The sequence below is a fragment of the Maniola jurtina genome, chromosome 1 (genome assembly GCF_905333055.1).
Source record: "Maniola jurtina chromosome 1, ilManJurt1.1, whole genome shotgun sequence".
In the NCBI taxonomy this organism is placed as follows: domain Eukaryota; kingdom Metazoa; phylum Arthropoda; class Insecta; order Lepidoptera; family Nymphalidae; genus Maniola; species Maniola jurtina.
This window is the reverse complement of record NC_060029.1, coordinates 12,871,885-12,886,795: the sequence shown is the minus strand read 5'-3', so window position 1 is coordinate 12,886,795 and position 14,911 is coordinate 12,871,885. Positions and strand designations below refer to the sequence as shown.

The window sequence follows — 14,911 nt, the reverse complement described above, 5'->3', positions numbered from 1 at the left end:
CTGTGTCAGTCGCGACCGATTCGGTCATTTGACTGAGGTCGCGCAAAAGTACTGATGAACGAATCAGTCGTTTTTGACCGATCCGGTTCAACCAGTCGCCACGAACCGAGAACCACCGAGAACGAAGAATGAAACTAAAAAATATTGAAAGAAATGATTGGTCTACAGATCATAGTAAAATAGTAATAATAAGTAATCTATACTAATCTATACTAATAAATAAAATTGGAGTGTCTGTCTGTAATTTCGAAATAACTGCCGTATATTAAGGTCATATGGTTATTTGAACGATACTATAACTGAATCACACGTTTTTAAAATTTTTGTCTGTCTGTCTGTCTTTCTGTCTGTCTGTCTGTCTGTCTGTCTGTTTGAAAAGGCTAATCTTGGGAACGGCTAGACCGATTTTGACGGGATTTTCACAGACAAGTAGAGAATTGACCAGGGAGTAACATAGGCTACTTTTTTAACCGACTTTCAAAAAGGGAGTTGTGTTTTTGTACCTATGTACACCGAAATCTCTGAGATTTCTGAACCGATTTGCGTCATTTCTTTTTTAATCGATAGAGGAACTTTGCGACATTGTTTCATAAAAAATTTGGAGTCCAACTCCTCAATCCTGATGCTGCAGGGGATCTCACCAATCCACGCGGGCGAAGCTGCGGGCATCAGCTAGTAATATATAGATATGGGCTAGGTAGGTATATTTTCCCAATATTTACCCTTGTTGTTATGTTCATTGTAAAATCGTAGGTATCTACCTACTTCATTTAGGCAACACGTGTAGGTATATGAGATGCATAAGGTTTTAGTATCTATAAATCTTAACATAATGATTAAACACGTTTAAAAATAAAAGCTCAATTAAAAAGATAGGTAATTACATCATAACAGTGCATACAATCGGGAAAAATATTACAATAATGCAGCGATTTTGAACCCGCGTCGTCGGACGACCTATAACGAAACGCGAAACTATACGAAACGAGCGTGCGCAATCGAGACGTCTTGGAGTCTCATCGTCCGATTCACGACTGAGACTGACGACTGAGACTGAGTACCGAATACCGATACATTCGTGAGGAACGAAGAGACTGATTGGACCGAAGTACCGAAGTACCGAAAAAATGACTGATGACTGATGAACGACTGAAAAGATCTCAGTCGTTGCTGTAATCAGTACTTGAACGACCGAATCGCAGAAAATGAACGATTGACACAGGACTATTCAAAACCAATAAAAACAAGAGAGAAGCGAGATAGAGACGGCCAAAGAGTAGAACCACCGACCAGAAACAAAAGAGTAGAACATAGAGTAAAGTAAATAGATGTAGTAACCAGTGTTGCCAACCCGAATTTTAGAAAATTGGTAGATTATGTGCCAAATGTTGGTAGAAGTTGGTAGAATGTAAAATGCAAAATTGGTAGATCTACCACCTCAATTCTAAATTGAGATTTTTTAAGATTAAAAATAATTCAAATATATATAAAGTGGTGATATTATGTCAAACTAATTAAAAAAAACCGCACGATTTGCACGATAAATCAAAAACTATTATGCATAAAAATAAATAAAAATCTGTTTTAGAATGTACAGATAAAGCCCTTTCATAATATGATACCCCACTTGGTATAGTTATTTTACTTACTAGATCTCGTTCAAACCAATTTTTGCTCGCGCTCTTGTTATGGTATATTAATTGATACTCGGAACAATTTTCGGTGGAAGTTTGCATGGTAATGTACATCATATTTTTTTTTTGGTTTTATCATTCTTATTTTAGAAGTTACAGGGGACACACACACACACATTTTACCACTTTGTGAGTGTGTCTCGTGCAAACTATTCAGTTTAGAAAAAAAATGATACTTTTTAGTAACCTCAATCTCTTCCCGTTGACCTATAGAATCATGAAATTTGGTAGGTACTGTCTTATAGCACAAGTAAAGGAATACATTTGAAAACCGTGAATTTGTGGTTACACCACAAAAAAAAAAACTAAAATGTGTTTTAATTTTCAAAGTAAGATAACTAACTATACTTACCAAGTGGGGTATCATATGAAAGGGCTTTACTTCAACATTCTAAAACGGATTTTCATTTATTTTTAAGCATAATAATTTTTGATTTATCGTGCAAAATGTCGGAAAAATACCCGAGTACGGAACCCTTGGTGCACGAGTCTGACTCGAACTTGGCCGGTTTTTCTTTCATGGTGTGCTGCGACGTACCTAATCTAAATTACTAATAAATAAAATTAAAGTGTCTGTCTGTAATCTTGAAATCACTACCTCATGTTATTAAGCTCATATGGTTATTTGAACTATGCCTTAAGTGAATCATACGTTTTTAAAATTTTGTCTGTCTGTCTGTTTGAACAGACTAACCTTCGGAACGGCTGAACCTATTAATTTAACGATAATTAACCAAGGAGTAACATAAGCTTCTTTTTAACCGACCTTCAAAAAAGGAGGAGTTATGTTTTTCTAGCTATCGTGGATTTCTGAACCGATTTACCTATGTCTGATGCTGCAAGGAACCTGACAACTAAAACTGATGGGATTTAGAAACCGTCACGGTTATGAGTTGATTTTGGAGGTAGGTACCTATCAAGTAAAGGCCTTATCGTTGAACTCGAGTCCTCAACTACTCAACCCTGATGTTGTAAGGAATTGCATTTCTAAATCGTGGTAGTTCACTGAAATTTTTAAAGAATCATCCGCTTAAATGTTTTTACGGGTTCAGAGTTGCAGCATTCCGGGGACGGGCTACTACATTATAGGCTACTTTTTGTCCTGGAAAATCAGAAGTTCCCACGGGATTTTTAAAAACCTAAATCCAGGCAGGCGACGCGGCATCATCTAGTGCTTAATAATAATAATTATTATTATGATGTAGGTATAATACAGTATGTACTTAATACATGATGATAATATAATACATAACTGATATATTATTTCATACCATCTGGACGAAGTTGCGGGCATCATCTACGTCATGCTTGGTATACCTACCTAAGCTGTGGTATATAAGGTAGCTTTGCATCCTGGAGGACTACTTTTTACCTCGTAAAATCAAAGAGTTCCCAGGGATAATACCTATTACAAATAGGAAACTGTGACTCTCTGGCTGTCTGTTAACTTTTTACGGCGCATCCTTTTAACCAATTTTGACTTTGATTTTGATTTTGAAATGATGAAAATTTTGAATGATTATGATCAAGCTATGGCTTGCATTCTGGAAAAGGACATAGGCTCCCTTTGGTACGAAAAATGAAAGAGTTCCAAAATCCCGTGGAACTTGCACGGGATTTTTCGCGGACGGATAATATTGCGCTCGCATCATCAAGAGCGTAATGCACAGAACCTACCTACCTAATGCATATGCTTGGCGGATTTATTTTTCCTACACTTAACAAAATAGGCGTAGGTAGCTGAAGTCATATTTTAAGAATTATGTCGAAGCACGTACAAGTATATCTTGCATACTTCAAAGCGACCATAAAGCGTCATTGGGAAGGTCTCACTTCAATAGAAGAGGCGAATACAAAAGGCGAAAAGAGGGCTAGGTAATGGCAGACACAATGGAAATACTGTTTGGACTGGAAGGCGGTCCCTCGCACAATGGTGGACCGCGAAACTTATTTTATTCCTCAACACTTATTTATTTTCACTGCCTAGGTAGCTAGCGATTTCTTTTCAGCTTTTTCTCGTTGAATGTTTTAAGTGGAATATTCAGAACAGATAAAGTTTTATTTAAGATTCATTGAACAATAACCGTTTTTATTATTTTTTGCTTGTTTACTTTTAACTAGAAAAAGGAAAATGAATTTTCTATACCCTAGGTATAAAGTATTATAGCCTAGGGGTACACTTGTATAATAGCAAAACAAAGACCTCTAAGCTACCTACGTAACTAAACTAATTAAGTATGTACCTACCTCTACGCACTTCTTACCTATCTACTTGGTAGAGCTAGAATAATGAGATGATAGAATTATTGGACTTATTATTTTGTGATTATTGAGTAAGTATAAACTATGTATCCACCAGTAAGTATAAGAGAAAATAAATATTTTAACCAAATCGTTACCTTTCGATTTTCTAAATCATATATTTTCAATGGTAGTACAGTAGATATTTATCATTAAAATTGCATTTTAATATCTAAATATGTACCTAATTACTACTTACTACTAAGGTACCTACTTAGTTAGATACTTATATTATGTATTGCTTAGGTGCCTATTATGAAAATTCTATAATCGTAGTGATCTGTATTTCCGCACAAGTTCTATTGTTGTAACTTCTCATATTTTCCTGTCCGATGTTGTTTTTCAAGTAATAATAATTTGTAATAGAAAATAACAACTTGGGTACCTACATGTATATTTAGCAACGATTTAATGATTTACTGTCATGGGAATTTGTCAATTAAACGTACTAGTCATAAGATCGTTAATTGTGTGACAATTTTTGTCGTGTATGAAAGAAAATTGGTTATGTTTGTGTATGCAAGGTGTATTGTATGGTTTGACACAATACGCTGCGGCTTTGTGCCGCATTCGCACCATTGTCATCGGATATATTACCCAACGTTTTACATTATAGCAGCTTGTGCTGGCTTTGGCTTCTTCCTTTGACGAGACACGTTCTATTTGTACTTCACATTTTTAATGGTGTCTCTTGGGTATTGTTGTAGTTCTCATTCTTATAAGATTCCTATTAAAGTTCTCAATCAGACTTCGGCAATGTCAAATTTCTAACCCCTACTTTGCTCTCTTAGGGCTCTAGGGGTTGAATTTTCAAATTTTTTTAGTACTTCAATGCAAAAATATAAAAGTTCATTTAGGCAAAGCTCCAAAAGCTCGTGCATTCGTATTTTAAAAATACAACAACCGTGTTTTTAAAATACGAATGGAGCTTTTGGAGACATGGTGACGCGCTTGCACATAGCAGCACAGACTAGTTATCTAGCAAAAGTTTGAATTTTTGAAAGAATTTTTTTTTGGTAACGTCTATTTAGCTATATATAACGACTATTTAATATCTAGCAAAAGTTTGGGACTACTTTGTTCCTAACGTTCGTGTTGAATTTTTTTTGGTAAGTAATACCTATGTGTTTATAACGTAAGTAGTATCTATTTAGCTCTCTGTAAAAAAATTAACTCTATGCATCACTGCACAAAAGTGCATAGGGTGGACATGTTTAGTAAGCAAGGGATGGCAATGGCAAGAGTATATCACTTGGTGCGCAAGGATTCGGCGCGCAAAAGCTTCTACGTCACAATCAGTCGCCGGCCGGCTCGCAGTCTCACGCTGTCTTTGGCACTATCCGTTCGTTAGGCTGTACAACACACGACCTTTGCCTGAACTTTTCCGCCGGCATTTTCCCGCCAAAGGTTTTTAATTTGATTGCATCTGTGATTCTTGTGTCTATGGATATTTTTTGTGATGTGCTGCATGTGATCTGTGATTGTGCCATTTTTAAATTGGGAATTACCTATATACAGGAATTTCGCGCCGAGGAAAATCTTTTGGCGGTAAGTTTTTAATTAAATTAAAATGTATTTTCCACTACTTTTAGTATAGCTAGTTACTTAAAAACTGAATTAATAGTAAATAAGTAGTTTCAGCATTAACAGAACTCTATCGCATACAGAATGATTTGAACGAGATTTGAAGGACTAATATATAATGTAAGAATAATTCGCATTTATTAAGTCGGTAATAATAAAATTGGTACGTAATTTAAAAAGATATTTTAGTAGAAGTACCTACTAGAAGACGCCAATACCTCGTGATGGAGATCAAGAAAATTGACGACAAAGATAAAGGTGTTTTAATAATAAAGTAATAATAAAAAAAAATTATTATGTTATTTAAAAACTTGAACTAGGGTAAATCTTAGGATTTTCCAGTGAAATGAAATGACTTTATAAACTGAAATGAACTTACTTATTTCATGTAAGACAACTTGTATCACTTAATGCCACGGTCAGGCTCTACCACCGTGGTGGTAGAGTCCGTCGCGCCTTCGGTCTGGGAAGCAGATTCTATTAAGAAGAGCCGGCAAAAAACTAGCAATTGCTCAGTAAAATCTAAGACTTACCAAGACTTATGTTTATCACAGAACAGTTTGGACTTATGAGTAGGTAGGTACTGTTCTGTAATAAATAATATCATTAATATCGGACTTGTACTAAAAATCAGTCGGACTGTTTTTTAAATGGTCTAGCCAGAACTTATCGATCATGTACACTGACTAGATCTTCGTTTCGCTATTTATATCATCAGCTCGTTTTGCTTGTCACTTTTCTCTCCACTCGGCCTCGTAGACTCGCTTCCTTCAAGAGCTTCTGGCTTCGCGCTTTACAAAAATACTCTAAGGGTAGGACTTAGACTGCGTGTAGTCGGGATGCTCAGATTTCGATATGGTTTAGTAGTTAATCAGACATTTACTTACCTTTGAGGTAAAACTTAAGACTTAGTGAATGAATGTTAGTAAAAATCCAAAATTATCATTTTTTATTAATTAATATTTATCAACAAACGGTTCGGACTTTATCAATAGGACAAGATTTAGTAAACCTTCGGTTTTACTGAAAATCCTACAATTTTTCAGTAAGGTGCTGCAAAATTAAATGTTAATGGGAAATGGTATTCACTTATCATACGCTCTGTTGTTCGCTATTTACCTATATTTTAAAAAAACAAGCATGCAAAGCCGTACGTATAACGTAACCTAATATAAGAATCATCACTATCCATTTATAAATGCGAAAGTGTGTTTGTTTGTTGTTCATGTATTGTTTTGTTGGTTTGTCCTTTCATCACATCACAATAGAGTGACGGATCGAGGAATTTTTTTTGCAGGGGTCTTTTTAGACAAAGGCTACCTACTTTTGGTCCCGGAAAATCTAAAGAATTCCCAAGGAATTTAACAAAGCTAAAACCAGTCGTGGGCATAAGCTATCACTGCCCATATCATAAAATATGCGAAAGTGTGTTTGTTTGTTGCTTTGTTGGTTTGTCCTTCAATTTTTGATTTCTGGCATGGGTATAGTTAAAAAGACTTGGAAAGTGACATATACCTACCTACCTACAACTTTTCATCCCGGAAATCAAAGAGAGAGAGAGAAAAGAAGAGGATTTTTAAAAACCTAATTCGACGGACGAAGTCGCGGGCATCAGCTAGTAGTCGAGTGAATAATGATAAATCAAGCAGTAAAAAGCAACAAAATAATAATAAAACGGGACCGAGTACCGATGAATGGCGCCAACAGTAGCAAAACAAAAGCCGATCGCGATCAATTCGATTGATGCGATAAACTTGCAAACAACAAAATAATGGTAGACTCGGGGAATTAACGCTCCTATTGTGTTAGTACAATAATCCGCTATCTAGGCCAGCCTCAGTGCTGCAGACGAACCTTTTGTCTTTCATGTTCGCCGTTAATAATGGCGGGCACCGAAACAGCCGCGCACAATACCGCGAAATGTGCGCGTTTTCATTTGCAAGACAAAACGTGCTTTGTTGTGTGTCCGCTCAATACGAAATTTATAGCGGGTGGACCGAGCCGCATTGACGGTTTGCTAACGAACGACCGAACGCCATAAATGCATTTTGATCGGCCTCCGAGCCGCGTTCATAATAATCGATGACGCTGACCCATTCACTCACTTGACTAGTACCGTCAGTGAGATGTCAATCTATAGAGAAGCTAACCTCTAGATCGAGTTGCATCGACGGCTTGCTATCGAACTAGCGACCGCCATAAATGCATTTCGATCGGCCTCCGAGCCGCGTTCATAATAATAATCGATGACGCTGAAGTATTCACTCACTCGACTAGTAGATACCGTCAGTGAGATATCAATCTATAGAGGAGCCAACCTCTTTATAGCGGTGGACTGAGCTGCATCGACGGTCGAACGCCATAAATGTATTTCGAGCCGCGTTCATATTGATATTCGTAAATCGATGACGACGACGACATTCACTCGACATTCGACAAGCACCGTCAGTGTCCAGTAAGATATAAAATTACGGTAACAGTTGTGGTTGTGTACCTATAATCAATATGATATCGATTTATCGACAGACAGAGCAAAAGTTTACTAAATCAGAAAATCAAGTCGTCAATCAGAATCTTTCTGAGCCCTTGTCAAATTGAAAGCTTGAGGATATTATGCGGGTTATTGGTCGCTCTACGCGCGCTCTAGTAATATAACATCTCTCTAGTGTTGTGCATAATATCGACACCTGTTAAGTTCTCATTGGCATGACCATCGTTATGATTATTATCAGAACTTAAAGCTTTGTTAAATATAAAATGATAAATTTTTTTGAACGTTTAGCGCGCCACCGTTCGTTGCGAACCGGCAGAAACATTTACGCAAGTGTCAACAACAACCACAAAGTTTCACTCAATTGGATGAACGATAGAAATCGATGCGTGAATGAAAAGCATAGGTAGGAATACAAACACTAATCCATACGTGGTCATACTTCTATCGTCATCATCATCAATTAGTGATAGATAGACGACTCCATTGATGGACGTTAGGTCCCTTGTAGGGACTTCCACACGACACGGCCAGTTTAATTTACAATTTTATTTCCTGTTGGTACTATTCACTGAATTCTTAAGAAATAACTACTTAATACTGAATCTCTATATTTTCAGTCAAAAGATTTTGATTCAAAGAAGGCGAAGAGACGGAAAGGTAACCGCAAAGATTTCGCTTCAGTCGGTTGGTCAGCCAATGGATTGCGAGTTACTTTGCTACGTCTTTTAAGACACTATTTACCTTACATTTCATCAAAACGTCTAACGTTTAATTAAAATTTTTAAAAGATGCTCTTTAAATATTTTTTTGTCCCAATTGAATGCTTGACGATATTATTTCGTTGATTTATAGCTATATTTAATAAGGTTGTTTTAATGTAAAGATTGTTTATTGCTTTGATATGTGACGTGTTCAAATTTCGAATATTATGAAAGGAGTCTTGGATCCCCACAAAAAAAAAAGTTACACTCGAGTCTTCGAGAGGTCGCGTCGCCACAAAAGCGTCGTAATTGGCCCGTTCTTTTTCTACTTCCCTGAAGCATTCAGAGCCAATGAAACGTGTGCATTTAAATGACGTTCCAGAGCTTTGTGGGGTCACACTCAAAGTTGTTCGTGAAACCGCCAGTATACGACTTTTGTATAGCCCCGCGTCGGAGGGACTAGTAAAAAGAACCTGCTATTTACTTGTTAAGAACTCATTAGTCATGCTTATTTGAAAATGTAATAGTGTATAGTGTAAAGTTACTGTGTAAGTTGTTAGCTGCGCCTATTCGTAAAACGTTATTGTTAAAATAGGTAGGTAGGTATGTGATGCAAAGTTGAGCTATTGCTGGATTTTTTTTAAACAATTTGGTCACTCAGGCAAAAAGCGATGGACAGTACCTATTTTAATAGTTTCCATGGAAATTCATAGTTCAGCTCAAATCTGTCTTTTCATATTTACCTACTAGATTTTTCGGCCGCATAAGTTTCGGTTTTTCAAAAATCTTATGGGAACTTGATTTTACAATATAAAATGTAGCTTTTATTTCCGGGATGCAAGCTAGCTCTGTACCAAATAGATGATATAGGATTTAGGTTTCTGAAAATCCCATGGGAACTTTTTAATTTTCCGGGACAAAATGCAGCCTATATTCTTCCTCAGGATGCAGGCTATCCCTGTACCCGCCAAAATCTTTAGAGCGGATGGACCGATGGTTATAATATTAGTACGGATCACAATCACACTAATATTATAAAGGCGAAAGTTTGTATGTGTGTGTGTGTGTATGTTTGTTACTCCTTCACGCGAAAACTACTGGACGAATTGGGCTGAAATATAGAATGGAGATAGATTATACCCTGGATTAGCACATAGGCTACTTTTTATCCCGGAAAATCAAAGAGTTCCCACGGGAATTTTAAAAACCTACATCCACGCGAACGAAGTCGCGGGTATCAGCTAGTCCTTTATAACTAAAGACATAAAAAGTAAAGGTATTGAATTTTCGGTTTGTTAGCTATATCAGTGGTGGTATGGAAACCTTTTGCACAACAGTGAGACATTAGAAGCCACTCCTCAGAACCATGTAGCCTACATGGTTCTGAGGAGTGTAGGTACCTACATGATGTAGGTACCTACATGATGTAGGTATATTTTCCAACATTTCACAATCGGAATAAAGTAGCTTCTGTTCGTTTCCTAGCACGCACCACAAAACATACTTACGTAACTACACATCCCTCTTTTCTTCTATTGAATCGACATACCCCCTCCACCCACTCCCATTCATTCTTTGCAGCTTTTGTAGAAACGCTCAGGCTTTTTGTAACGGGCCGCCGCTGTCGTGAATAGTAACTGACGAAATATTGTTAAGCACGATATCATCTCGAAGAAGCTTTGTTCAGAACTGTGCAAGTGTAAAGAGTTAGGCTTCTTTTGCGATGATAATTTTTGTGTGAATTTAATTTTTTGAACGGAACATTTACAAACTACGGAACATAATATATATTACAGTCCGGTCAAAATAGACATTCAAGGATACAATAATTCGCATAGAAATAAAAATTGGTACGAATGTTGGGAATACCAATATAAATTAACTGTGAAAAGTCCCCATTGATCCCAGATTTGCAAAAAATGTATATTCAAGGTCAAAGTTAACAAAAATAGAATTTTTGATTCCATTTGATGATTTTCCAGCTAAATGCTAATCGAGAAGCGGAGAGGAGAGGAGATGTGTACAGTCAACCAATCAGATTTTTGAAAGATGACAATAATTTTTTCGCGCTAATAAGAATCTGATTGGTCGACTAAACACATAATTATCCTCTCCTCTCCGCTTAGGTGGATACCGGGCTTAAAGTTACTTCTCTTACGAGTAAAATAAATAATTTTTACAGGAAATATTTGAGACCCATTAATTTCACCATTGCAAGGCCGAACGCAGTTGATAATGGTCAAATATTATAATACGAGTAAGTGTAAATATAAACAACATTATCAAGAAGCAATCCTTGCGTGGCATCAAGCTGTAAAAGATAGTACCAGAAGGAATGTATTTCTGGATTTGGAAACATTTTGATCACCCAAAACTTACAGATGAAAAAGTAAACCATATAAATAGATCGTATGCATCAATTTAAAAAAAAAAGTTTGAGAGAATATATGAGGGACTGTTTCTCAATTATATAAATTATTATTATTGATAATTGAAGTTGTTAACATCGTTCTAGCTACAGGATCGTTAGTTAAGATGTTGTTTTTAAATATTTATACTAGACAGGTAACAAAATAATAGAATCCTGAAATTACGTGTTTTTCAGTTTGCTTATTCAATTTCGCGATTACATTGATGGTTCTATCGATAATATACATAAAAGAAGAGTATTAAAGTAAACAATGGTTAGGCACCTACTCGGGAGGGGGGTAGGGGGCTGGACGATCGGTATTTGGTGCTCGCATTGTCGTTGAATAACTTTTGTCCCTATTGTGTTCTGAAAGAGCCACAAAGACTCCACGGTGTTGAACATAAACCGAAATTCATCACAGTGCCGATAGCTCTTAATAATGTTTGAAGCCTGATTTTGTTCTTTTATAAAGACCTTTTATTCGAAAGTTTTTCTTCAAGTACCTTAGAAAATCTTGGTCACATAAAATAAGGTTCTTTAAATAAGCTTTTTGAGAAGATGATTGTCAATTCCTTAGAGGCTGGGGGTCAGCAAAGAATATGGAAAAAATGTTAAAGAAGAAGAAACTGAAGTAAATATTTGTAATGAGGAATGAGTATATTATAGGCCATCTATTAAAAGAGAAGGGAATCATTGAAGAAAATTTGATTAGACAAATCATAATCGTAGGTAAGTATATGGAAATAAAATGAGGTGCTAGTGAATTAAAGCAGGTTTTTTTTTGTAATTTTTTACAGAAGATGAAAAAAAGTGTATGGAACAAGGTTTTCTTTTTACTCTCTCTTTCTTTCTACTACTCAAAAGAAACAAGAAAATCGTTAGTGTCCGCTGTGGTAATTCATGGAGGTACTTTTCCTATTTGATTATTATTATATTATGGAATAGATAATAATTTCTATAATAGATAATGATCCCATTGGTTCTAAACTAGGTTAATAAAGAAGTGTTTAAAACCGCTTCTAAAGTGGTCGCTCGATCGCGGCTGTGATTTATCTCCGCTTTATTGAATGGATCTCTTTGTGGCCGATACTGTATTTCAGCAGTATTGTCCGATGGGTATAATGTTGGAGTATTAGAGTTTACGTTGTTTCTTTGTAACTAATAGCCTCAAACTCGATACGAATTTTAGTAAAAAGACCTGTAGTTTTATCACAATATATTCCTATGCCTACAATGATGTCTATGTTTTTGAGATTCTTTTTAGAAAAAACCGGCCAAGTGCGAGTCAGACTCGCGCACTGAGGGTTCCGTACTCGGGTATTTTTCCAACATTTTGCACAATAAATCAAAAACTTTTTTACATAGAAATAAATAAATATCTGATTTAGAATGTAGGTACAGGTTTCATATTATGTCCCTTTCATATGATACCCCACTTGGTATAGTTATCTTACTTTGAAAATTGAAACACATTTTAATTATTTTTTAATGATGTAACGTTACGGAACCCTAAAAAAGAAGTAAATAAGTAATCTCAATATTTTAAATTTAAAAGAATTTCCACCTTTTTAGAAGTTAAAAATGTCTTTATTTCACGTGATTTCGATTATATTATGCAGTAGGCACCTAGATAAGTACTAGATGATTACCGCGACTTCTTCCGCGCAGATTTAGGTTTAGGAACTCCTTGATTCTACGGTATAAAAAGTGGTCTATGCCCATCTCCAGGATGCAAACCATTGTACCAAGTAGAAGATGTCCGCAATTTTATCCATGAAGATTTAAGTTCTTTAAAATCTCTTGGGAACTGTTTCATTTTTTCAATAGAATAGAATAGAATAGAATAGAATAGATTTTTATTCAAATAAACTTTTACAAGTGCTTTTGAATCGTCAAATAATTTACCACTGGTTCGGAATGCCGTTCCTACCGAGAAGAACCAGCAAGAAACTCGGCGGTTGCTCTTTTCAATTGTGCAATTTACAATAATATTCTATACTATACAAGCAATTGCAGACCCGCGCATTGCTGGAGCGAGTCAAATCCATGCTTTTTTATCATTTACATAATCTTCGATTGTGTAATATGCTTTTGCCAGGAGCATACTTTTAATGGATTTTTTAAACTTTGGTAAAGGCAAGTCTAATATTGACTGTGGAATTTTATTATAAAATATTACACTCATTCCCACAAATGACTTTCCCACTTTTCTGAGGCGGAGCGTAGGAGTTGCGAGCTTATTACGATTTCTAGTTGGCCTGTCATGGAAATCACCGATTTTTTTGTAGCTGAGGATATTTTGTCGTACAAAAATTATATTATTGTAAATGTATTGAGAAGCTACTGTAAGAATACCTATTTCCTTAAATTTCTCTCGTAGGGAATCGCGCGGTTTTAAATTATAAATTGCGCGTATTGCCCTTTTTTGTAAAACGAAAATTTTTCCAATATCTGCCGCTTTACCCCATAGCAAGATTCCGTAAGACATAATACTGTGAAAATAGGCAAAATATACAATTTTTGCAGTTTCCACGTCAGTTATCTGTCGAATCTTTCTAACAGCGTAAGCAGCAGAGCTGAGTTTGCCAGCAAGTGTTGATATATGGGCGTTCCATTGAAGCTTTGCATCTAAAGTTATCCCCAGGAACACGGTGGTCTCCTCTACTTTCAACATATCATTATTTATCATTAATTTTATGTTATTTGTCGTCTTGGTACTGGGCAGTGCGAATTCGACACACTTGGTTTTCTTTGCATTTAAAAGCAAATTATTAACAGTAAACCAGTGAGTGACCTGCGATATGGCTCTATTTACATCGTCATAATTATTCTCATTTCTATCTAATTTAAAAATCAAAGACGTATCATCAGCAAATAGTACAATATACCCAAAGTATCCTATGTTCTTTCCCGGGATGCAGTCTATCTGTACCGAATTTCGTCAAAATTAGTCAAATGGATGGACCGTGAAAAGCTAGCAGACAGGCAGAGAGATACATTTTCGGCTTTATAATTTTATTAGTGTTGAAACGGATATGAATACGAATAATTGAACAAAACAGATTTTGCCAACTTTGACGAGTTTGTTTAGCAACTTAAAAACTTAAATTCAAGGTTGTGCTATTGTGTAAAGATTTCTTCTATACTTGCTATTGCTTAATACCTTCGGAGTTTGGCAAAGTAGCTGAAGCTTTTGAAGTTACTTCCTTGTGCCGCTTTTTGTGAACCAGAAGCCTTAATTGGTGATGTTTTTCTAAAATAATTTTGTTAAACTTAATGCTTCATTTCAGCTAACTTTCACAATCCGAGAGGTTAAAACCATTTAACACTCCATTTTTCGTGGATTGGCCAAGGTTCTACGGAAAAAGAGAATATTAACCGTGTGAAAAATGTCTAGGTACCTACCTAATATTCCTCTTTTTGTTACCAACTTAGCGTGATGCTTGCACTAGGACTAAAGTTAGCTACGAGAATATTTCAACGATGTAAGTATAGATTTTTCACCGTTAAGTTGATGTTTTTCTGAAATAATTAGGTATTTCGACTAACGTTCACAATATTAAAGGCTAAATCTATTTTGATACTCGACACCACAAGTGCCAAGGTTTTGTCCGTTTTTCCGTGGGTTGGCCAAGGTATGTCAATCATGCATGCCAAATAGTCTTTTTCCCATAAAAATAGTTATTGATGTTGATGTAATTTAAGTACCTACTTCAAGTTGGGATTT

General features: G+C 35.9%; 1 long non-coding RNA gene across 1 annotated transcript in view; it reads left to right on the top strand.

The window, feature by feature from the left end:
• The first annotated feature begins 5,313 nt into the window (after positions 1-5,313).
• The window catches only part of LOC123877473, a 349,653-nt gene continuing 340,055 nt past the window's right edge, over positions 5,314-14,911 (top strand). The window contains exon 1 of the long non-coding RNA XR_006798608.1: positions 5,314-5,543. This is a non-coding gene — a long non-coding RNA (uncharacterized LOC123877473). The remainder of the gene's footprint in view (positions 5,544-14,911) is intronic.